Source organism: Lycorma delicatula, chromosome 7 (genome assembly GCF_047948215.1).
Source record: "Lycorma delicatula isolate Av1 chromosome 7, ASM4794821v1, whole genome shotgun sequence".
Classification (NCBI taxonomy): domain Eukaryota; kingdom Metazoa; phylum Arthropoda; class Insecta; order Hemiptera; family Fulgoridae; genus Lycorma; species Lycorma delicatula.
In genome coordinates, this window is record NC_134461.1 from 109,975,222 (window position 1) to 110,002,060 (window position 26,839).

Consider the following 26,839-nt stretch of genomic DNA (forward strand, 5'->3'; position numbering starts at 1 on the left):
TAGACGTCACTTGTAACTGCATCTATATTATTCTAAACTTAATCAAACATCATAACTCTTTGCAGTAAATATCTGTTTTATTTCATTTCAGTAACAAATCACTACAGTGAAAGAACCTTATTGGTTATTACTCCCCATTTTTTTAAGTCAGAATGTATCGTATCTGCATTAAAAAAAAAATCGTTAATTTTATTGATAAACTTGTGACCCCCTTGCTGCACAACATCGTTATTATTACAAAAAAATGTTATGTATTTTAAAGAATAAGCTAAAAACTTATTCCATTTGTAACAATTCTCACTCCCAACCCCGTTGTTTTTCTCATACTTTTCCTCTCACAAGTAAAATAAAAGCTTTATTTTCACTGAGTTCGGAAGTCCTACTGGACAGATTGGGTTGAGTTTATTTTATTCTTCTAGGAATGGCCCGCAGACATGTCATCAAGCTTCTATGGACCTTCAAAGTACTTTTTTTACTGTACGTAATAACCTCGGAAATTTCCTCAAGTAAGGATATTTTTGAGGAAATCTTGCAGGAGACTCAAGTTCTAATGACACCTGATGTATATATGTATTAAAAATATACATGAGGGTCATTAAAATTATAAATTTTGTTATTTGGGAAGTAGAATTACTAAAGATTAACGAAGCAGGAGCGAAAGAAAATGCCGAATAGCATAGGCGAAACGAGCCTTCATTCAGAAATATAATTTGTTTATATCAAAAATTAATTTAAACGTCAGGGAAAGATTTTTGAAAGTATATGTTTGGAGCGTAGCTTTATATGGAAGTGAAACTTGGACGATCAGAGTACCTGAGAAGAAAAGATTAGAAGCTTTTGAAATGTGGTACTGTAGGAGAATGATAAAAATCAGATGAGTGGATAAAGTGACAAATAAAGAGGTGTTGCGGCAAATAGATGAAGAAAGAAGCATTTGGAATAATATAGTTAAAAGAAGAGACAGTCTTACCACATATTAAGGCATCCCGGAATTAATAAGCGGCATCCCGCTTTAATATTGGAGGGACAGATAGAAGGAAAACATTGTGCAGGCAGGTAACGTTTGGAATATGTAAAACAAATTGTTATGGATGTAGGATGTACGGGGTATACCGAAATGAAACGAATAGCACTAGATAGGGAATCTTGGAGAGCTGCATAAAACCAGTCAAATGACTGAAGATAAAAAAAACATGAGGGTCATTCTTGGGAAAATAACAAAAAAATAGCCCGATCCTTTCCCAGTGAATATCCAGATGGAAATAAGCTTTCAGCTCAATAATTTTAGTGCATAAGATAAATAAACTATACAAACATACACTTCCAATTAAACAAACTACTTTTCCTTACAAATTTTAAGTTAGTCATGACTTTTTTAATTCATGATTTTTTAATTTGAAAAGATAATATTAAATAATGGAAAAGGAAATATTTTTCAATATGTATCAAACAATAAAACTTAATTTTTTTTTCAAACGCAACAAATTAATTTACCTACATACATTTAAAAAAAATTTAAGCCTCAAGGACTAGTAAATATGTACAAAGATTGGACTACTTTAAACAAAGTACTTTTTTAATGATGTCATATTTGACGTTTAGGATTATTTTTATTGTGTGAACTAATTCTACACAATTTATCATCCCTTTATGGTTAATTTTTAAATCACCTAACTTAGTAAAAGTTTGGGATTTATATCTCCAGGGTTAGGATAGATAGCTCCTTTGGGGTCCATTTTCTCAAAATTTTGCAAACATAATCACACTTTATATTAAGCTCTCCATAGAGATTAATATAAAGTACGCATAAATACGCTTAAATACGCATATACATATTATATACATACATTCGTACCTTACCAATTTAAAAAAAATGTTGCCCCCAAATTCTCCCCTCCATCATAATCGCAAGCAGAATATTTTTATTTATTGCATGTTTTGTAACAATACTTTTTCTTTGTCTTCCTGCGTAGCAGTAGTGAAAATGACCAAAAAAATTACTTATAAATCATAGGTAACTTTTTACTAGTTGTGCATTTTTCAACGGATTTTTTTTTTTTAGTTTTTTCTTGGGAGGTGGTTTTGGGGACGGGAAGCAGAAAAAAGTGAAAAGTATTGATTTCCAAAAAAAAGTATTGAAAAGTATTTTTCCATTATATAAGAATAATAAATGTGCAAGGAAAGTATTACAACTGTGTTGCCAGATTTTATTTTTTGTTTTATTATTTCTATATCAACACCAAATTGAATATATATATTCTTATATATTATGGTCACCGTATGACTGCTTTTATAACGGAATAAGAAGAAAAATTATCAGATTAGAGTGAAAAGAGTAAAATCACTTTGTTAATTTAAATGATCCGTCATATCTCACAAGAAATAGGTTTCCTGAATTTATTTCAAGTCCTTAATAGGAAGGAAAAAAGAGACGAGTTTTTTAACGTTACTTAAAGTACGAGTTAATATTAGATATAATTTAACTATATTTACTATATGTTATTACTTACACTTATCTGCTCTGGTTATCTTGCTTTAAACAAAAAATCTGATGTGGACACTACATGACTTCCTTGAACGCCTATTAAATTACATATAGGAAATTTTTGAAACGAAAAGTTCATAATATTTTATTTCATTAATAACTTCTGATTTTTTCTTTTTTTTATTGTTATTATTGAATTATTATTTATTGTATTTTTTTTTTTACAATAAGAGGTAATTACTAACAAATCAGTAGATCTAAATTAAACAGAAAAAGTTAAGAAAAATAGGAGATTCAAACTGTGCCTTCCTCTAAGATCGAAATATTTCATTAATTAAAATTTTATTTGGCTATAACTCTGGAACCAATGAAAGTAAGTACTACTTACGAAACATTGATGAAAAGCTCTCAATGAGGGCTTATTACTGCAGGCAAGAAAAAGTCCAAAATCCAAATGCTTTGGATTTTGGGCTTTTTTGGACATTTTTGTCAAGTCGATTACAATCCAAAGGAGAGTTGCACAACTAAATGTAACAACAGTTCTAAATTTAAAATTTCAACATTTTACGGCTGATCGTTTTTGAGTTATACGGGATACATACGTACGTACAGACGTCACGCAGAAGCTATTCGAAATGGATTCAAGGATGGTCAAAATGGATATTTCCGTTTAAATCTGAAAACCGAAATTTTTCGCGATTACAATACTTCCTTTACTTTGTACAAGAACGTAAAAATACACAGTTCTTGTAAGCTAAAAGTTAAGATACTTCCTCTGATCTCAAAATTTAACACTACTTTTTATTGGTTATCTTATTATTATTTATTATACTTTTTTGTACACTTTTTTTGGCCGGGAGGGGTGACAGGAAATTTGTAACGTATGAAAAATGCCATGCCTGACTGGGATTTGAACCCAGGATCTCTGAATGAAAGGTATTTTCAAACTTGTAAAAAAATTGAGTTTTTTTTATTAATAATTGCCCAATATTACTAATATTATCAGCTAACTATGTTCACTTTTTTTTATTAATTTTACAATTATTCTAGCTGTTACTTCACGAAAAGGACAAACAAAATTTACTTACACAAAATAAAAAATTTAATTCTGCTAAAGTTTGTCTGTTGATATATTTCTGAAATAAAATCTATAATCTTGTTTCTTAGCATTTTTGCTTTCCTGCCATCGTAGATCTAGAACTATGCTGCAAGAAGAAAAGTACGGTAATCAGTCAAAAATAGGGAAAATGATTTTTTTCTGCATTTTTTGAAGTTTTATGGGACCTGAAAAAAACAAAAGAAAATGTGGGTGATGTTGTTCGTACATACGTTTTTGGTATGTTTGAAGCTTAATAACTTTTGTCTGGATAAACTAATTTTGATTCAATTTGGCCCAGAGTCTCCTTGGTAAAAATTTGCAATTAACATCTGGAGTGGGGTAGAGAATTTCTTTTGGTTTAATTTTTCCTGGTTTTGCAAAGTCAACTCTATATTAAGTATATTCTTTTTTCGATAAAAAAAAAAAATTGCCCCCAAATTCTCCCAGTTCCCCAAAAATTGATTAAAGCTTTCTTTCTATTTATTACATATTTTGTTACAGAATTTTTTGGATTATCAATTAAAATAATTTGTACTACTTGCAAATATATTAAAATTTGTACCGAGTGTAAGATTATTAACTTACTTTCATACAATTTATTTACTTATGTCTTGAGGAATATTACTAAATGGATCGTTAAACGTTTGAACAAGAAAAACTTAGTATATAAATGCGTAACCTAACTGAACAGCATAAAAAGAGATTTAGAGAAAACTTTTCAAAGTATAAATTATATTTCTGGAAATGACACTTGAAATAACTGTGGCAAAGTAATTGACTGTTGCCTAAAGAACGCTGTAAATTGTTTTATTACGCGTAATTTCGGTATCACCAATACAATGTAATCGCTGTGGTTAAGCGTTAATCATCTATTTGGATTTATCTGGGGTTTCTCATTACATCTGCCTTTGTTTCAATAACTCGTTGTCAGTATTATTATGATAAATCAAAGATAATCTATTGGAGGAAAATAATTTGATCATTAAACAGATTTAATTAAATAGTTGACTAAAAAAACATTTTATAAAAAATAATTATACTTTGCGTATATTACAATAATTTAAATTTTTAGTTACTATGAATTCCAGTAGATTATTTTATTTTTCAACAAATAATGATAGTAAACATTTATTTAACAGAAAAAGCAATTAACTAATGAAAAATATTAATTAAACTTAAACTTGTCAATGTAATGTTATTTTGTAAGAAATTACTATTTCATTAATCTTAATACACCTGGCTGTTGGTTTCAGAGAGCATAGAAAATAAATATTTAATTACTTGCAAAATGTTTATTTCTTTCAGAAAGTAAATCAACACTTTGATTTGATTTTACTCGGTTGGTTACGAACATCTTCCTAATATTTAAATTTAATTACATTTAAATAATTTTAACTTAATACTGCTACTCAATACGTTTGTGTAGTTTTATTAGTGTTTATTAAACAAGCCAGCTTGGTCTTGTGAATTCTTCATCAACTAAAGAAATAATTAATTTTGTAAAATAAATATAAAAATTATAAAATTCGAAGGATATGAAAGCATTATTTGGACTAGAAGAATTACTATCGTTTTAAAATAATACGTTAATAAGGATTTCTAAATTAAGAATCCAATTATTTCTTAATATTGAGTTTTTTTGCGTAGCCGTTTTTAATTAAGAAAATTTCATCTGAAATATTAATTAAAACAACAAAATTTTTAACTTTTAAAACTAATTTATTTAAAATCCCCCCAAAATTTGTTTACTTTTGAATTATTTCTTTAAATATGGGATGAGGAAGATGAGAAAAATTTTCAAACCTTAACATAGAATTAATAAATAAATGTAAACTGAAATGAACAAAAGTTTTAATTCTGTATTATTTATAAATCATTTATAAGTTTTTTTAATAAAAGTAATATTCAGCCGTCATAATGATATAGGTTAAAGGTGAAATTAGTTAATATATTTTTTATTAATTTAACGGGACAGAGCCTGATGAAATTAGACTTATTTCCTTTGGGCATCTTTGTAAAAAGGGTTGTTCTAAACTCCTCTGAAACTGTTTGACTAAACGTTTTGAAATTTTTCATGTATGCTGTATACTATTTAAAGGGTACACAATTTAATTCTTGCATTTCCAGGTAGATTATTCCTACAGATATATTGAATTTTTTGAAGTTACCGATTTAAATAAATTATTTATCAAATCCATTGGAAAATAACTGCTTTTAAGGTCACTGGTACGTTTTTCTTAAAATAAAATTTCAAATATGTGTAGTTTTAGCGACGAATTTTTTGATTCGATTTTTATTAAATAATAAAATACGTGTATATACTTGTATAAATAATGTAAGTAAATAAACATTTAGAATATTTCCAATTACATTTCAAATAGTAGTCTGAGTTACAGCGATACATGAGGAATTTACAGCGTAGGTTAAAATAAAATGAATAAAAAGAAGAGATTCCAAAAACAACTGGAATTTTGGTTCTAAAAATAAATTCGTGAGTAATTACGCAAATCAGTATGTCTCGCAGACGAAGAGCAGGTAGTACTATTAGTCACATAACGAAAGATCTAAAACGAATAGAACAACAACGACACAACATTGCAACAAAAAACAAACACTAATGAAGAATATAACGTCGATCACATGATCCAGGATAAAAATATAGGAAATTTAGAAAATTCCACGAAAAATTTGAAAATGGTTGATGGAACTACAATTTCACGAATGTCGGTCATTCAAGGCTTATTATGTACCATCAATTCTACAGTAGTAACAATAATTGATATAACTTACGATCCTGCTATTTTATTCTTTGTTTTTTTTTTTTTTGTTTTCATTAGGGGAGGAAAAAGCTCGACCAGCCGCCGTCAGGCCCGCACTGATGACAATGAGGGCTCCACCCGCTAAACCCCACCCCCTCTTATCATGCCCCTCTTATCTAAATCAAATGGTATGTACACAACCCCTGCATAATCACCCAGGCACTAAACTATCCGAATCTAGATGACCGGAAGGCGTCCCCTGGGGGCGATTGATGAGCGACGACTCCGAGGAGACCCCACCGCCCACCACTAGAAGGTGGCCTCCCCCGTGATCACCCGTCATAGAACTCCAAGTCTCTATCGATCCTGCTATTGAAAGAAAAAAAAATTACAATGATCACACACCATTTTGCATACTTATGTTTGAAAAATATACAGGACCAATTCTCTTTAGTAATTCTGTTCTTATTTTACCAGTAGTGTTAAAAAAAACAATTTTCTTAAAAATAATTCTCATTAATGCTGGCATATGCAGTTAGAAAGCTATGATTTATTCCACAAATTTCTGAACATTGTCTGAATAATAATCCTGGTTTTTTTTATTTTTATTCTAATTTGGTTTAATCGTATTCATAAATTTCAAGGAATAACTCTAGGTAAGGCAATTGTGAATATTGGAAATAACTAGTTTCAAGTTGGCCTAACTTTCGTCACATTTTCAAAGTTCTGACTTAGAAAGACTGTTGTTGAAACCAAAATTCAATTTTTAAAGGTTACTGAAAATTACGGAAGTTCAGCAATGGTCGGAAGTTGAACGACGACCGCTGATTCCTGCTAATGAAATTTAATATTTTCATTGCAATTAAACAATATATATATGGGAAACCAATTTAGAAATCATTAGAGTATTTGATATATGTGTAAATATACGTATATTTTTCAAGAGTGCATTGTAAGTTGATCATTAACAAATTAGATCTATATTAAAGATTCGATAATAATTTCATTTAGAATTGGATACATTAATAACAAATGAATTACAATTACTGGAGCTCCACCCAATTGTTTCATTTCACAAATTTAGTATTTTTTATAAGTATTAAAATTGCTATAATTTCAGGATTTTTTATATTTTCTCATACGGTAAAAATAATTTCATCAGTAAAGATTATATCTTCTTTTAACTTTAAAAAATACTCTCTCTCTTTTTCTATTTAGCCTCCGGAACCACCGTAAGGTATTATTTCAGAGGATGAATGAGAACGATATGTATGATAGTAAATGAAGTGTAATCATGCACAGTCTCAGATCGATCATGCCTGAGATGTGTGGTTAATTGAAACCCAACCACCACAAAAACACCGATGTCCGCGATCTAATATTGAAATCCGTTTAAAGTAACTGCCTTTACTAGGATTTTAACCTTAGAACTCTCGACTACGAAATCAGCTTTTAAAAAAAAATACTACTAATTATACACTGAAACTAGTATTTTGGGAGTGACTTGTACCTCAAATCAGATACTTATATCGTTTCTGATTACGATATTGTGACACCAAAAACAATCTTACATACAAGTTTTAAAACTAGTTCTATTCTTTCTGAATTTTTTTTCTACACATTTATTTTGATAAAAGAATAAACGATTAAATACGAAAAATGTATATTGCATACTCAATTGATAATAGTAAAAAAATACGATTTTAAGAGTATGTTTTTAAATGTTAGAAAAATTAAGTATTTAACTATTAGTTTTTGAAATGATTCATAAATATCTTAGATAGAATTATAATTAAAATATCAGTTTTATCAAAAAGAACGGTTTTTTTTGTCAATTGTGAATTCTATTAAATAAGTTTTTTTTAAAATAAAACTCACTAAAAATAAATTTAGTTGGGATTTTATTAAATCACATCATAATATGCCTCCTGGGATTGATTTTTTAGAACAAAAATAGTTACAACAGTATTTTTTTATATTATGTCACTGTATTTATTATTTGTTTTGACAGAATATCGACGTTTATATGTTCAGAAGGTATTTTTCCCCTCATCCGTTTAACATTACCCAATACAACTGTCACCTGTCGGGGTAACGTGTCGATTTATATCCTGAAACCAGTAAATTCTCAAAACAACATAGAAAAATCTGAACTGAAATTCACCCTACTGTTTACAAGTTTTTCACCTAAAAGAAAAAATTAGTTTATATACCCTACAAAAAAAAAAAAAAATAAGAAAGGAAAAGTGAGAATAAGAATGTAATAAAAATGGATTCTAGCTACCTCACACTTTCAACAAAATGTAGTGATCCCAAATGGAAGGAAACTTGAGTGCTTCATGGTTCTTTAATAGACTAACTTATGTCCCATATGGTGTTATAACTTAAAAAAACACATAAGTGAAAATTTTTAAAAGCTTACATTACTTTACGATTGGTATTAAATATACATAAAAAAGTAAAGTAACATAAGATCAATTATCAACATTTAGAAATGCACAATATATTATTCGCAGAATAATAAATTAAAGTATATTATTATAACTTGATAAAAAAAGAGTTTGTTTTTTTAATTTTGATACGATTCCTAACATATATTTTTTTGTAATGAAAGAGCGGGCATCTAAGCTATGGTCATTAGCCTGGTGGAAATTGGTGGCGTATTAATAAAATATGCCATGTTCTGAAGTAACACTGCCAAAATGTTAAATATTATTAATTAATTCATAATAAAATTCAAAGATGAAAATGTTTTCGCTGAATCGTTTATTTACAATCAGCTGCAATATTTTAGCTATACGTTAGTCGTATGATAGACTGTCACTTAAAATATGATCACCCAATGATAATCCTAAACTTGTACAAAAACATTTAACATAAATAAATAAGTGAAATAAAACTAGTAAGTATGAAATAACTTGATAATATTTGATAATGCGCGAGAATATAGTTCAATAAAAATTAATACATATCATCTTCGCAGATAATAATGTTTGGTACTTAAATAGGTACTTAAAACAACAATAAATGAAATATTAACTTTAAGATAACCATGAAAAATAATAAACGTAAGCATCCATAAATAAACCCAATCTTCATAACGTTTAATCACAGGGAACCTTTTCAGTCTCCTAACATCCTCCCTGTTGACATGGAGTAAGGGAATATTGTGTGCGGTGCTCTACCGCTGACGTCGAGGGGAACATGGCGCAACAAGTAATGAGAGATCATGGGAATGCATGGGGGATCGAGGACAGGTACGAGTCCATCTTGATGCGTGTAGGGGCCAGGGAGGCAGCCTGTATGCCTAGGATGTTCGGGCGCAAGAGTGGGTGGGTCGGAGCTCCCCGATGATGGCATGGGGGACCCTCAAGGTGTGCATGGGGGTACACGTAACTGTGAAGGGCAAGCGAAATGCGTGTCTGGATCAGGTAAAACAGTGACGGAAAGGGTAGCTCTCCTGCGGAGAAACATTCTGATCACCAGAAGAGGTGATTAGTATGTTTTCGAGGAGGCACGGGAGACCACGATGGAATGTCCGCGTTCGGACGCAGCTAGAGCGGGCAGACTGAGCTGCCATGACACCCTGAGGCGACTTTGTTAAGCTTTTTTGCGTGGGCTGGTCGTCTTGGGGGAGTTTAAAAAAATAACATCCTCACTCTTGTCAAATAAATTCATAGGTAAATGAGTAACATGCTTCAGTCTGGAGATATACCTCGAAATCACGCGTTCAACTTCTCGAACGTATGGTATTCTTATGTAATCGTGTATCTCAGTATTCCTCGTGAAATACAGCGCTTGTGTTATATTCTGTAGTATTTTATTCTGAAACTATTGAATCACCGTTGAAGTTAAAACGGATTCTAATACGAATTAGCTGAATTTTTATTTTTAAAGCTACTTGGTTTTAAATAAATTTGAATACATAAACAGAAGTGTTGTATTAAAACTGGTATTTATAATTTTCAAAGAATCAAGTTCAACACGTAAAATAAAAAATTTATTTTATTTTTTATTTTACGTGTTTTAGTCAGGTAACTGGAGGCAGATGTAGTCAGTCGCGACTCACATAATTTAACAGTAGCAGTGGCTGCGTTGGTTGAGCCGAAGCGCTGTTTACGGTCGCATCACTTAAAAAATCTAAATTAAAAAATCTGAAAATGGCTTTTAGATATTTATCTTAAAAATATTTGCAAGCCCCAAAAACTACTGAATATCTTGCTTAATATAGTCGGAAATGGGGAATCATTGCTCAACATTTTTTTACCTTTCTTCACCACTTGCAAGGTCGAATTTCAAAAACTCCAGAAATTGGTTTCAAGATGTTCACTTCAATATTACACACAAACTAAAAATCAAGTTGTTATCTTCATTAGTTGCTTAAAAAATTCACAAAATTAGCCAGGTTTAAAAATAAATTAAAAATTCATTTTAACAATTTAAACTCGGAATTACAGAAAAAAAAAATATATAGAAATATAAAAATATATATGTGCATATTTAAAACTTTTTAGATAATGGTATGAAAATTATACACACAAAAAATAAAAATGGTATCGAGAATCTTCATTTGTTACCAAGTAATTAAAAAAAAAGAATTAGTAAATTTCATTTTAATCCTTTTACCTCGAAACTTCAAAAAGTTTTTTCTTAGTGTGCACTTAAACCGAATGAAGAATGTGTATATTTATTTTCATAGATTTATCTTCAATAGGCTCGATAGGCTCGATTTGTGCTTCAACTGCGGTAGCAGAGGTCACAAGATAGCGGATTGTCTTGAACCTAAGCAATGCCTCGATTGTAAGAGCGGTGAACACAGGATTGGAGCATGGCAATGTAAGAAAAAATTGCATGATTAGGACTATGTTAGCGAATGCCAATAGGAGTATTCTCGCTCACGACTTAATTAGTCGTGTTGTTGCAGACAAGAACGTAGACCTCCTTGTGGTCACCGAACCCAATAAATATGAAGCTGCCAAACTTGGATGGACTGTTGGTATGTCGGGAGATGTTGCCATTATGGACGTAAGTCATAGAATACAATGGAATTTCAAGTTTAGAGGTAGTGGCGTGGTGTCTGTTGAGACCGAAACAACTCTATTCGTGGGTGTGTATATTTCGCCCAACATTGCGATCGCGGACTTTACTAACTTCATCGACATTTTACAAGGTGTGATTACCAATTCAACCAAGAGGATCGTAATGCTGGGTGATTTTAACAGCAAAATGGTGGCGGCTGGCAGTCGACACACCAACAAGAGGGGACAGATCCTTGCCGATCTCCTGGAAACTGCCGGCTGCATCTGCATTAATGACGACACGCCCACGTACGTAGCGAGCGAGAGGTCATCGGTTGGTGCTTGACCTCACCATCCTGGACTGTAGGTGGAGGAGGAATCAGTACCAGTGGATGGTTCTCTCAGAAGATATAGCGAGCGATCACCGCGCCTCTATCTTGGATCTGAAAGACGTAGATTTCAGGCGTGAAGTACACTCCCCCCCCCGCCGAGATTCTCATCAGTACAAATAGAGCAAATCGTCAACAGGACTGCAAGTAGACTGTCTGATAGATATCAACAATCACCTGAGGCTTTATCTAATATAATAAAGCAGGAAATGGACAGAATGGCAGCTAACAATACAAGGAGGCGCTCCGTATATTGGTGGACTGCTGAAATTGAAGCAATGAGACAAGAGCTCCAGTCCCTTAGGAGAAGGAAACAACGTTTTCTTAGAAATAACAGAGAAGGGTACCAGGAAATAGCCAATAGATACCTCGAGACAAGAAGAACGCTCAATAAGGCTATTAAGAGACGTAAAAAGGATTGCTGGATCAGGCTGTGCGAAGAGCTTGACAGCAATCCCTGGAGCCAGGCATATCGTATTGTGACCAAAACGTTCGGGAGACGTATGCCTATCCTCAATAAGACCAGTGTTGCAAGGGAGGTAGCCAGGTTGTTCCCGCATACAGTGCCTGATATCGTGAGATCCACACCTTGAGACAATAGAAGATTCACCATGGAAGAGCTACAACTTGCGGCGAGGAGTTTGGCAACCAAAAAGAGCCCTGGCCCGGACAAGATTCCCGCGGCAGTGATCAAGGGGCTGGTTCAGAAGGCTCCCTGGGAGATGCTCGAGATTGTCAGCCACGGCATGGAGAACGGAGACTTCCCCGACTGCTGGAAGGAGGCCAAAGTGGTATTCCTACCTAAAGGCACCTCTTCGGAGGAAGATATAACCTATAGACCCCTGAGCCTCCTTAACATGATGGGGAAGCTAGTAGAAAAGATGCGCTGGCTGGCCGCATCATCAAAGAACTAGAAGAGGGAACCGGAATCAGTCCTAACCAGTACGGGTTTACGCGGGGGGCGATCCACCCCCCCCCCCCTATCTGCCACCAGGCTATCTGCCGAATTTCGGGATGGGCCGACGAGGTGAAGAGAGGCACTTGGCGAACCAGGATAATTCCACTGATGCTGTCACTAGACATAAAAAACGCGTTCGGGGCAATTGGTTGGGGTCACATTAATGACGCAATTGCGGCTAGGGGCCTCAGCCCGTACCTGCGTAGGCAAATTGAATGTTACTTGTCCAACAGAGGATGTCTGGTAGAAGCACAGGAAGAAACAGTACATTTTCAAATGCACGGTGGAGTTCCTACAAGCTCTGTTCTGGGGCCGTTGTTGTGGCTGGTGATTATAGATGAACTTCTTCAGAAGGAGTTTCCTGTCGGCGTCCAGGTCCTGGCTTATGCAGATGACCTTGCAGTCCTCGTAGAGGGAAGGACGGTCTTGGAGGTGCGGGAGAGGGTATATGCGGCCATCGACACTATACAGGAGTGGTTGAGGTCCAGGGGTCTGCAACTGTCTACGGAAAAATGCCGGTGTATTGCCTTTACGGGTAGAAGAGTGCTAGAACCGTTCAATATCAACGGTCATGCTATAGAAGAAGCGAATAACATCAAGTACTTAGGAGTTATCCTCCAGAAAAACGGTAGATACACCGACCACATAGTCAATGTATGCAACAAGGCAGAAAAGATGATAAAAATCCTAAACATCATTATGTCATTGCGGAATGCCCCTCGGGCCTCAAAGCGCCGTTTACTGGCGACCACCGTCGTGTCTTCGCTTATGTATGCCGTTCCGGCCTGGTGGCGCTCTATCGCCATCAGGCGCAACAAAGAGAGACTGGCGAGGACGCACAGGTGTGTCCTCCTAGGTGTTGTGTCCGCATACAGGACAGTGTCCTATGCCGCCCTGTGCGTGTTATCGGGTACACCTCCTATTGACCTAATCGCAAAAAAGTGCGTGGAGAGGGCACAAGGCAAGCCAGAACAAGAGGTCAGGGATGCCGTTTATAATATCTGGCAGGAAAGATGGTCGCAGGAAGCTGTGGGTCGATGGACGAGAACCCTCATCCCCAACATCAAGCCATGGTTGTCGAGAAGATTTGGTGAGGTTGATCATCACCTATTGCAGTTTTTTACAGGACATGGTTCCTTCAATAACTACCTGCACAAAATAGGCAAGAGAGAAGAGCCAATTTGCAACCACTGCAACGAGATAGATGATGCTGAGCACACCTTTTTTGAGTGCAATAGGTGGGACACACTTAGACATAGTAAGGCACTCACAGGTATAACTCCAGAGACAACAATAGACTACATGCTAAGAAGCTAGTCAAACTGGAACAATTTTGCTAGCTTTGTTAGACAAGTTGTTGTACAGAAATACTCCGATGAGAGAAGACAAGGTGTTGGCTAGAATAGGACTGGGTGGACAGCCTTGCTGGTGAGGTCCAGCATGCTGCGGTGTGTTGGCACTGATGAGCCACCAAGGACTCCACGGGTAACAGTCAGGTAACAGCACACTGAATACTGAAGGGACCCGGCGCCGCGTCGCGGCGAACTGGGTCTCGCGTGATGTCCAAAAGGACAATATTAATAAAGAACTCTCAAAAAGAGCTAACCGGTAGGCCGACCTGCCATGCCGATATATAGCCGGTAGGTGGGAAGGCCTATTTGAGTTTAAATACACTCCCCTGGGCGGCGTAATACCAACAAGTCGGTCCGGCCCAGGGGAGCTGAGAGAAAAAAAAAACATTTATCTTCAATACGTTTTGGTGGGCGTTGAATATGAAGCACGACAATGATATGTTTTATTTATGTAGATGTATTAGTTAATAATTTTAAAAAACCCACCTCTAAACTATTGTTGGATGTTAAGAAAAATGGAATAAAAGTAATACGTAAGGGTAACGAATAATATATATATTCTTGCATCGTCTTCGTAGCTGACATTCAACTACTGCAAACCATCCTAGCGTTTTACATACAGACACATTTAAAATCTGATATTTATATTTAGTACACTCGTTTAATAATCTTATATTTGCCTAAGTAAAGCAGTTAATCCGACCACCTTTACGACGATCATCTTTATACAGAAAGAGTATCATAGCTGAAAGGCCTCCACCTCAATAAAGACAACATATTTAAATATGTAATTATTCTATCACAGATTAAATGAAATAATTTTTCTTTTTGGAAATTGTAGATATTCGTTACATAAATAAATGATTTAAATTTACTTATTAAATTAGCCCCCGCGGTGGAGAAGTTGTGAATTACAGATACTCATTAAAGAAACAAAAATTAATCCTTTTATTAAATTATATCTCTGTCACTATGGCAAGAGATATATAGTGAAATAAAATTACTAATTCATTTTTCTTTAATGAATTGTAAAATATTTACTACTATTCTGTTATCTGTAATTTAGGTTTTCTTTTTCAAGTATTTGTAAAGTCTGTATACTTCCTTCGTCATTTCATCTTCTCTTCTCTTTTTATTTACATAGATATTCAATTTTTTTCTTCTTCCTTTCATAAATTTTTCCAATATTTTTCATTATCTAAGAAGACATCGAATCTAGGATGATGTTGGATCGTCTTTAGAACGATTAGTGCCTCTATGTGTAGCAGGGTTTCATGAAATCAAAAAATCAAAGAGGATAGAGATCAGCGCCTGGAGGTGGAACGAGTATATAAATACGAAAGTTTCTCGCAATCAGGAGGATAACAAACGCATTGCAGATGCGGGGTGCGGAGATCCCTGTACAATCGAGCGTGCGAAGCAAGCCCTGATCAGCTAGTAAATATATATAATACAAATACATTAGAACGATGATTATATTTTTTTATTCTTATTATTAACGCGAGAGCGTTAAAAATGAAGTTTTCACGATCACTTACAAATCTATACATGTATAAATTTTATTAATCTAATTATGCAACTCGATGACCGTTTATAATTAAATATTAACCATATATGTTATTTACGCGATATTATTTTTTAACAAGAATCAAATTAATAGTTTTTAAGATAATATTACCAAGATAATCCAGAAGTGACTTGTTTCTTATGTCTTATGTTTGGCTGCTTGAATCCTCTTTAATTATGACACTTATATATATATATATATATATATATATAATATATATATTTTCATACATATATATATATATATATATATATATATATATATATATATATATATATATATATATAATATATATATATTTTCATACATATATATATATATATATATATATATATATATGTATGAAAATAAAGGTTATGTATGATTCCCACATAACAGACCACGCTCAAAATAATAATTTAATTATGTTTAATTCATTATCTTAATTTAATTAAGCTTTATTAAAAATAAATCACTTCATAATTAAATTTATTAATATAATCGTAAAGAAGTCAGTAAAGAAGGTTTAACAAAATGAAGAAGAATAAAACAAATATATATTAAGAAGTTTCATCAAATCATGGATAAAATGTAATAAATTTCAAAAGCTCATCACCTGAATAAAAAATAAAAATCTACTTTTTCAGAAGGTTAAAATTCAGATGTAAATCTAACCAAATTTATTTAAATAAATTTTTCTATTTCGGCCTCATCATCATCTAAATATTGTCAGTTCTACGCGACAGGTAGAATTTTCAAGTCGGCTGGTAATGTACACAATCAGTATGTAACGAAATGTTATAAGTCAGTTTCACAAGAAGAATATTGGATCATCAATAAACAAAATGAAGAACTCAGACGTGTTCTAAACCCGAATAGCGAAGTAATGTATTATTAGAATCAATCCTTTTGAATTTATATTTTTATTATTTCATTTTAAAACTGAAATAATATTTTATATATTAAAAAAAATTATCATCTTTTTTTATTAATGGTTAAAATTTAGATATCTTATACATTATTATTATTATTATGAAAGAATAGTTAGAAGAAAAATGTAATAGAATTCTTCTCATTTTGTAAATAATTTAAAATTTAATTTCCTTTTTAAAATAGTTTTTAAGAAATATTATTCATAAAATAGAGAAAGAAATTTCGATAGATTATTCATAAATTTTAAAACTTTATAGCTGCTGTCAAATCAATGTTTAAAACGATATTTCATAATTTTCTGAAATTTTAATTGTTTTCTCTTGATTTAGTTTTTTGAAGAAAAAATTTTGAAATATTTTTAAAAGTAATTTCCAGTGATGTTCTTAATCTTTTAAAAAAATTATTTGTTCTTCTTTCAGATTTATGCAAGAGCAAAATAAAGAAAAATCTGAAACAGGGAAAAAAATAAAAATAAAATATATGCATATAAAAATCTTGATGTTGTTCTATTTTTGAACCATTATCAATAATTCAGGAGAATTAGTTAGTAAATATAATTATAAAAATTATGATTAAAATTAAAACTACGTAAATAGCTTAATATAAAAATAATATTGAAAAAAGTAAAGATTGTTTTTAAAAAGTCTGATGTGGACATCACATTACTTCCTTTTACACTTGTTAAATTACATTACACATTTTTTTTTAAATAAAATTTCTTCCTCTAAAACTTCCCATATGTTTTCATATTTTATTTATTTTTATTTTTATTATTATTATTATTATTATATATGATATATGATATATAATTAATATATCAATTATATTAATATATCAATGCAAGTAAAGTAAGTTACTTGGCATTATTGAATGACGTACTTTACAAGCTTAGAGTATAAAATCCGTCTTTTGCTAAGAAATGAGTGACATGAAAAAGGGGTGTTGTGCCAGTTCAGGTGGGTAGATATTAGAAAAAAAAGACAAATATATATATATATATATATATATATATATATACGGGAAGAGACTTCAAAAAAATAAAGGAAATTGTGAAGAAACGTGGCGACATCTAGGACTACGCAGGCAGCCTCCTTGCCTAGGACACCTTGGCTCGCCCACACGCAAGAGCGGGGAAGTCGGGTTGCTTCTGATGATGGCATGATGGCACAGAGGACCCTGATAATATGAGAGGGCGCTTGAGGGTAAGGGCATGCGAAATGCATGCCTGGAACTTAGTAGGATAGGGCATCTCGGCTATCCAGAAGCGGAAGTCGGGTTGTTCCTATGATCCGATGGGGACCTCTGGGGATCCAAGTCAGGGTGGGGAAATCTGCTGCCATGATAGTCCGAAGCGATCGAGGTATGCTTTAAGGCTGGACCGGTCGCTCTGGGAGTGGTTTTTTTTTTTAAAAGTGGGGAGTCGGTGTTATATTAGCCATACACCTAGCCTTTCACTTTCGCTTTGAATTATCTATTAAACGATTATTGTAATGTAATTTTTTTTAGATAATAAACTTATCGCACCACATATCCATTTGCATAGATAAGTAATGTGAAATACAATTTCTTATTATTTTTATTTATTTATTAGTTTATGGGTGTCCCATATAAAACGCAATCCATCCTTATATCGGTAGGTATTGAAATAATAAAAAGGCATGTGTAAATGTAAATGTAATTTTTATTATTACCATCCATTACCTTACATTTAAAGTAAATGTTGGTAGTGGCCGCCTTCTGCTTGAATACAAGCTTCAATTCTTTTTACAGCGTTTCTTGCAGCTTTTTCAAAGTTTGTGGCTGGATATTTAATACAGCTTGTTCAATATTGAGTTTCAATTGTTCAAGTGTTCGTGGTTTGTTGCTGTAGGCTTTTTTTTGAGGTAACCCCGTAGAAAAAATCCGCCGCAGTCAAATCTGGAGATCTTAGTGGCCACAAGCCTCGACTGATAACACGATTACCAAAGAATTCCTCAACGAAATCAGAAGTTGAACCTGCAAGTGCGATGTCGCACCGTCATGTTGTAGCCAGCAGTGTCTGTCTTCCTCTTCCAAGAGGGCAATTATTTGAAATAAAATATCCTGAAATCGTTCTGAATTAATGATGTACTCGAAAAAAATAGGACCGATTATTTTCTTCCGCGATATCGCGCACCACACATCCAACTTCTGCGGGTGTAATTGTTTTTCGTGATAAACGTGGGGATTTTCAGCACTCCAAATTCTACTGTTTTGGCTGTTTACGTAGCCATCCAAATGAAACCGTGCTTCATCTGTGAAAAATAACGAATCCATAACATTAATTCCTTCACGCAGAAATCGACGGAACCATTGACAGTATTGTAGCCGTTTTTCTTTGTCGGGCTCAAGAAGTTGATTAACCGTTTGAATGCGATAAGGTTGTAATTGTAATTGTTTGGTCGCCGAACGAACAGTTGATTTAGACAAATTAATTTCAGCAGACACACGTCTGATCGATTTATTTGGCAAGGCGAGTAATCGGTCTTTGATTTCAGTGACTGTATCTGTATTCAACACTGACGCAGATCTTTTGTGTTCCTTGTTATTAACAGAACCGGTCTCTCTAAATTTTGCTAATTAACCTTAATACTGATGTTTTGTTAGGAGCTGATTTACCTGGGTACTTATGGCGAAACAAATCTTGCACTGCAACCGCTGATTTCGTACTGAAGTACGAGTCAACAATGAAAGCACGTTCATCTAGCGAAAACACCATCTTGTCTCTAGCAATACACTGAACGTTATGATTGCATTGTTGTTACTATCGGTAGTGTTCTACTGCATCGCCGCGATGTTCAGATGTTGGACGAGTCCATTTCAGTAACGAGTAAGGGAGTAAGCTTGACTTTTGAAATTTAACGGATGAGTGATTGATGGGTTGCGTTTTATATGGGACACCCTGTATTTAAATAGATCAAGTACAAGTAACAAGTTAAAACGCAGTTTTTTTCTTATTTACTTTAATTATTAAAAAATAATGTTAAATTTACATTAGAACTTTTATTTACTTGTTACATTTAAATATTACTAATTTCTCTGAATCTTTTGTTTAGCTATCAAACTATGTATTAAGTTTTAGATTTTTATTTTTTATAAATGATCTTAAATAATTTTCTCTTTATAATTTTATTTCGATAGCAGTTCAACGTTATATGAGATTAAAATTCATTAAAAATTTTTTTTTGTTCTTTCAGGCCGTCTTTGGACCACATTTATATAATTTTGCTTTCTTTCTTTTCCCAAAACGTTCTCATTAACTCGGCTAATTTTTTCTTCTTTTTTCGATACATTTGAGACTTGCTTTTAGTATTTATTTTTTGTTGAAAGTTAGATTCATCAACCAATCTTCTAAATGTATCTCTTTCATATATAATATTTTTGTATTTCGTTAGTTCCTAGAGGACGTTTTTCATCAGTTCATTAATAACATTCTCTTTATCAATCTGTCATTGTTCATTCTATGTAGAGTTCCATAAAATCTTATCATTTTTTTCTCCATTATGGTTTCAATATTTTCTATTTTTATATATATATTTTCTATTTCTAGCTTTACTTTTTATTATTGTTCATATTATTTTTTTAATCTTTTAAGATATAAGCAGGTATACGTTTTTTAACTACTTTTCAAGCAATGTAGTTAAGAAATTTTAAACTAAAATGAAATTATTTGTTCAAACTATTTTATTTATTAATTCCAAAGATTTGTTTTATTCCAAGAAGAAAATGGCGTAAATAGTGATTTAACAAAGTTAGTCGTGAAACAAAAAAAAACTGTTTCGCACTCATTTCATAAAACTTTATTACAACTGTTCTGGTGTTACAAGGGTATAAACACACAACAAACTAATAAATTCACCACCTGACGTAAAGCCCTCTTCCTTAGACAGTAAGGAAAAAAATTCCATTCTTAATTTTTAATCAAGTTTTTAGTATTTTTTTCTTTAATATGACAATTTTTTTCAAATAAGGAATAAAGTAACAGGAAATTAATATGAACAAAGTAAATCTTCCAAATGAAATTTATAAATAGATTAACATCTTGGAAATTATATAAAATTTATTAATCGTTTATTTCTTAAAAAAATTTAAACGTTAATTCCAGAATAATTATTTTTTTAAAGAAATACTGTCAAAGTCATACCTTGTGTTGATTTTTTTTTAATCTGCTTCATTACTTTAAGAGATTTAATTACTTACAAGAGCTGATACCTACGATTTTCTTTTTTTAAGTTCCATATTACAGGTAGGGAACAGTCTTAAAAATAACGCTCTCTATATATATATATATGGACGAAATGTTATTTATTTAAGTAAAGAAATTTTTTATTTTTGTGATTACATTATCAAACATATTTTAACTCAAAAAGAGGAAAAATATTTTCAAATCATTATCTATAGCAAAACTTAACAATAGTTTTTACTTAAATGCCATGGTGTAAAAACAGTGTCAAAGTGTGTTGTGTGTATACAAGGGCTCGCGCGCACGCGTGTGTGTGTGTGTTCACCCAACTGATACTAGACCTGATAGCCAGACGTATTCCTAAGGGGATGTTTATCTTGGCTATTTCTGAATGTAGTTGAGAGAACTGCTGCATTGCCAAGTACAACGTTAAAAGGAGAGCCTTTCTCGTTTTTCTAACTTTCTACTTACACATAGACAAGTCTCTTTCTCCAAAAGTAGAAGAGGAAGCTTTTTACCGAGAGAAATAAAATTAGGTTTTTATTTTACAAACTATCCTATTCAGCTTTGGTATGATAATAGGAAAATATAAAAAAAAATCTTTACACTCTTGTCTATTACATATACAGAGATAGCACTTATATATATAACGTTTTTTATATCATTTAAACGCTAACTTGAAGTGAAAAATCGCAAAATAGGTTAATACTAATATTTACATATTCAATATATATTCCTTATTCAATGGATATTAGAAGTATGAAAACACGTATTTGTTTCAAAGGAATATACGGTATAAACATTTCTACTAAAGTAGTCATGCAAAAGGCTCAAATTCTTTTGCTTTAATATTCTATAATATAATAATAATTAATTTTATTAAAATCTTCCGTTATAAAATATTATGATTACAATAAGACGCCGATTTTCCTGATCTCCAGCTATCGAAGTGCTTACATCCCCAATAGGCAATTTAAAAATGGTAATACACTATTTAAAAAATAGATGTACTATAACAGTAAACGCAATTTTTTTTCGATGCTTGTTTTCACTTTGTTTTCAAATAACTTTTTTGCAATTTGAACAGCACAAAAGATATGTAAATTTATGGAGGTTTATATTAAACTAATAAAATTAACTCCTGAAAAGAAAAAATTATTTGGTCAAGCATGAAAAATGATGAGTTTTTTTGGGAAGGGAGGGGTTCCGGGCGAAAAACACTTCGACGTTATCAGCGATATATGATGGTCTAATCCAAAACAGTCACATGAAAAAACTCATGAATTGTCTATCGCTATGGATTGGTTGAAGCGATTCTACATATATTCGTTTTTTTAAACAATTATGTGATCTTGCAGGTAATAAACAAAAATAAATTTAATCAAGTACAGTTTACAGATTTTTAAAAATATAAATATTTATTTAAAGATATGCTTTGGTTATTGACTATGTTTTATTCTATTAAATGTTCTGTCGTTCTTTCAATATTTTGCAATTTTTATATTTATTATAATACGTAGTAACTTAACATAATTTCTGTTCAGTTAGTTTCTTGTTAAATTTCTACTTATAATTTTTTTAGATATCATTATAAAGCAATTGGGTAGTAAAATTTGATTTCTTTCACATAAATTTTTATAAATTCTGTTTCTTTTCTTACCAAATTTCTACTCAAAGGATTTTTATAATATATTACTCTACGTGTTTTTTATTGTATTATACGTATGTTCTGAAGTATCATTTATATTTTAATGTTTTATAAATATTTTCCTATTCTAATAAATATGATAGTCAATAAATATTACAGTGATATTCCAGTACTATGAAAAATTTTTTTTCATTTTCAAACTACCCGGATTCTCATTATGCGGGTTTGGGCTCGAAAAGGTTACTCGGATAATTGACTTCTTTTATGGAAAAATAGAGACTATTAAATTTTACAGTTTTTTTTTTTTTTATTTAAATTTATATAGTTATTAGAAAATTACTGGATAGTTACATTTTTAAACGTCATCCCTCCGAAAAAGAAATTATGTAACTGAATAAAATAATTTCACTTAAAAATGCTTTAGGTTTTACTTCCTTGTACAAAGTAACGGAAATATTGTGATCGCGAAAAATTTCGGTTTTGAGATCTCAATGGAAATATCCATTTTGACCATCCTAGAATCGATTTTTCCTAGTTTCGGCGTGACGCCGTAGAACGTTGAATTCTGGATTTAGGACTGTTGTAAATTATAGTTGTGCCTCCCCAATTCTGATTGCAATCGAGTGGACCAAATTTATACAATAAAGCCAAAAATCTGAAGTTTGGACTTTTTCATAACTGCAGTAATAAGCCCTCATTGAGAGCGTTTCAACGAAATATGGTAAGTGGTACTTATTTTCATTGGTTCCAAAGTTATTGCCAAATAGAATCCTAATTAATGTAATATTTGAATCTTGCAAGGGGATGGTTCATCGATTCAAATTCGACTTCATCTCCTTTTTTTTTAACTTGTTTCTTTTTTAATTTAAATGTATTGATTTATTAATAATTATTAACCTCTGAATGCAAAAAAAAAAATTACAATAATAGTAATTCAATAATATCAATAAAAATAAATTAATAAATATCATAAGTTATTAATGAAAAAAAATGTATGTACTTTTAAAAGTGTGTAGATGTAATTTTATAGGCGTACAAAGGAGTCGTATGCTATCCACATCACATTTTTTTTAATATCGCAGTTACTAATGTCATATGAAAATTTCCTTGTGAATTTTGTAAATATGGCCAAAATTATTGAATTTTGGCCATATTTACAAATTGAAAATTATTTTTCAATAATTTTTATTGCTTTACAAAAATAAAAATAAAAATGAGGGAAGTTATTTTTACACGACTGCCCAAAAAGGAGTGTAATGTAATTAGGGTGTATGTGTGTTTGTTCCACTGTTCAACAGTTCAACGGTTGAACCGATTTAGATGTATGACCCCGCGTTGGAATCCTTACTTTACCGGTATGTCATAGGCTATATTAATATATATGTTTAAATAAACTGAAAAAAATATATATATATACTATGTATAAATACCATATATAGCGATATATAGCGTGTCATCCGCACGCTTTTTGATTATCCTATATTAGTAATTAAAGAGCAGTGACTGTTAGTAATATCTTTTTGGGAGTCATTTTTTTTAATTTTTAATACATTTATATCTTGTTATTAATTGTAGATTTTTAAAACGCTGATCGCTACTTTTTTTTACTTATGCTTACCTCTGTACCTAATAAATTTATTTCGGGCGATGATAACATAAAAATGTTTTTCACCCAAAAAAATAAAATAGATTAAAAAAATAAATTTAGTGTGTAGCAAAAATTCTTTCTAAAGTTTTTTTTTACATGTAAACGAACATCAAGAGAATACTGATTACTGAAAATGAGAGAGATTATCAATAAATAAATCGTTACTCTCATCAACTTATCATCACCAAGCTAAGCTATTAATCTTGGAGCATTTTCTTTTCCTGGGTGCAGAACGAAGTGCCGTTATCAGCGCCCAAACACAAAATTACTAACCCACCGGGTTGGTCTAGAACGTGTCTTTCCAAATCAGCTGATTTGGAAGTCTAGAGTTCCAGCGTTCAAGTCCTAGTAAAGGCTTTTATACACTTTTATACGGATTTTAATACTAGATCGAGGATACCAATCTTCTTTGTTGGTTGGTTTTCCATTAACCATACATCTCAGGAATGGTTGAACTGAGAATGTACAAGGCTAAACTTCATTTACACTCATACACATCATCCTCTGAAGTATTATCTTGAAGGTAATTACCGGAGGCTAAAAATACACAAAATTACTACAATAAGTAATTTAGTCAAACAAAATCAAACATTAAAATTTAGATAAAAGCAATATAAAATATTTAAAATCAACTAATAAAACGCTGATAAACGGCATGAATGGGCGTAACATCACTTTATCCTGGAGTATATCTTATTATTGTAGATATACAATGATTGAAACGGTAATTTTCAGAGAGACTATGATCGAATCTTCAATCGACTCCAACTAATTTCAATTGAATGAATCTAATTTAAATTTTATGGAATCCTTTGAAATTATTATCTTAAAACTTGCTCCATAACTGACTACTAATCAATCAAATTTCATACTTTACAGTTCTTGTTCCTGTGAATAGAATCTAAACAACGTATATAATTAACATCATGTAGTAACTTTTATGACTTTCAGATACACTTTTACATGTGCCGGTTAAACACTGAGTAATTTAAATGGGATAAAATCAACAGTCAATATGAATATTAGTCTAGATTACGTATAATTAGTATTTAGATGTTTTATTTAGAGTATGAATTATAGTACAGTCGGTATAGTCGTATTTACGATTATGATTAGAAAAGGAAAAATAAGTGAAGGTTTTTCTCTTTAAAATTCATTAGCCTTTTAAAGTATGAAAGACATTTTATTTTTATTTTAAGATATTTTAACCCAATTAAAAATCTGTATTGGAAATAATTATGCCAACGTACAAAATTTATATGTAAATAAAAAATATTTACGTTTATTATTATCTCTCATGTCATTTTATTAACTCAATTATTTTTCGCAAACAGCATTAATAGATCCTTGTTGAAATAAAATAAAAATTTTAATATAAGATGGTAAAATAAAATAGATCCTAATTAATTTGATTTAGAACTTTTTTTAATTTATTTTCGTGACCAAGAGTAAACTCCGGGTAAAAATTCTTATAGGTGTTTTCCGAACCGATCGAATGAAACGTAAAAGATCAAAAACATAAAAGAACAAAGAAAGATCAAAGAAATAAGATACAAATAAAATATACAAGGTAAATGAGAAAACAGCCCACATAATTCAAAAGTGGGCGTTGTAACAAAGTTTCGTTCAAGCATTTTATATAGGAATGAATAAGGTTAGAAAATAAAAAGGAAAAAGAAACGAATAATACATTTTTCTTTAAAGAGAGCAAGAATATTGGTAAGCGTTTTAACAGTTTCTTTTTTTTTATTCTTTCTTTTACCTCAAAATGTTTTTAAGCTAAGCAGTTCTTTTAAATTGAAAGAATCATTTGCATCTAAATCTAAATTACTCTGAAAGCATTTACTTCCCTCATTGACCAGATCCTTGTTTACTACATTATACATTAAACATATGAAATCAAGCAAGAATAACAGCTGAAAATTAATAAACTTGGGACGATCGTATTATACAGGGCTAGTTAATAAAATGTGTAGTTTATAAAATCTTTAACAATAACAAGTAATGATTTCTAGATTATTAACGATTGAGAATTACTTTTTTATTAAGAGTAAACGAAGAAAATATTTTTATTTTAATTAAATTATTTTAGGTAGAATTCTTAGTAACCCAATGTTGTCGAAATTAAATTCTTCAGAGATAAAAATTTACACAAAAAAAATGGATGTATCTTAACTAAAGAGTTTCTTAATTAAGAAATACTAATAAAACAAAGATTTTCTAGAAATATGTAGCAGGATTAGTTTGTCTTATTTTCAGTGATTACCTGTTGACTAAAATTCTTTACGTTGATTTACAAATGAGTACAGATATAATTAAGAAAATTGTAATACTTTCTTATACCTTCTGAAATATTAGTAACGAAGGAATTCAAAACAGTAAATATTTTGGCCCACATTATATATTACACTGGCATGCATTATAAAAATATGTTTAAGGATTAATAAGAATAGAAACTTATTATTATTATCATTATTATTATTACAATAATAATTTTAATAATAATAATAGACTATAAAAAGTCATTCGACAGTGTGCCGCACTCATGGCTGACGAAGATCTTAAAACCCTATCAAGTTGATGAAAAGACGATTTGGTTCTTGAGGCATGCAATGAGCGCATCGAGCACGACACTAATCACAGACAGTGCAGCAAGAAAAATACAAACAGAACCCAAAAATTTAAGTAGAGGAATATTTCAAGGGGACGCCCTAAGCCAGTTCTGGTTGTGTATGGCTGTCAACCCGCTCTGAAGCATGCTAAAGGAGTCAAGGTACGGTTACAATATAAAATCGCGAGCAGG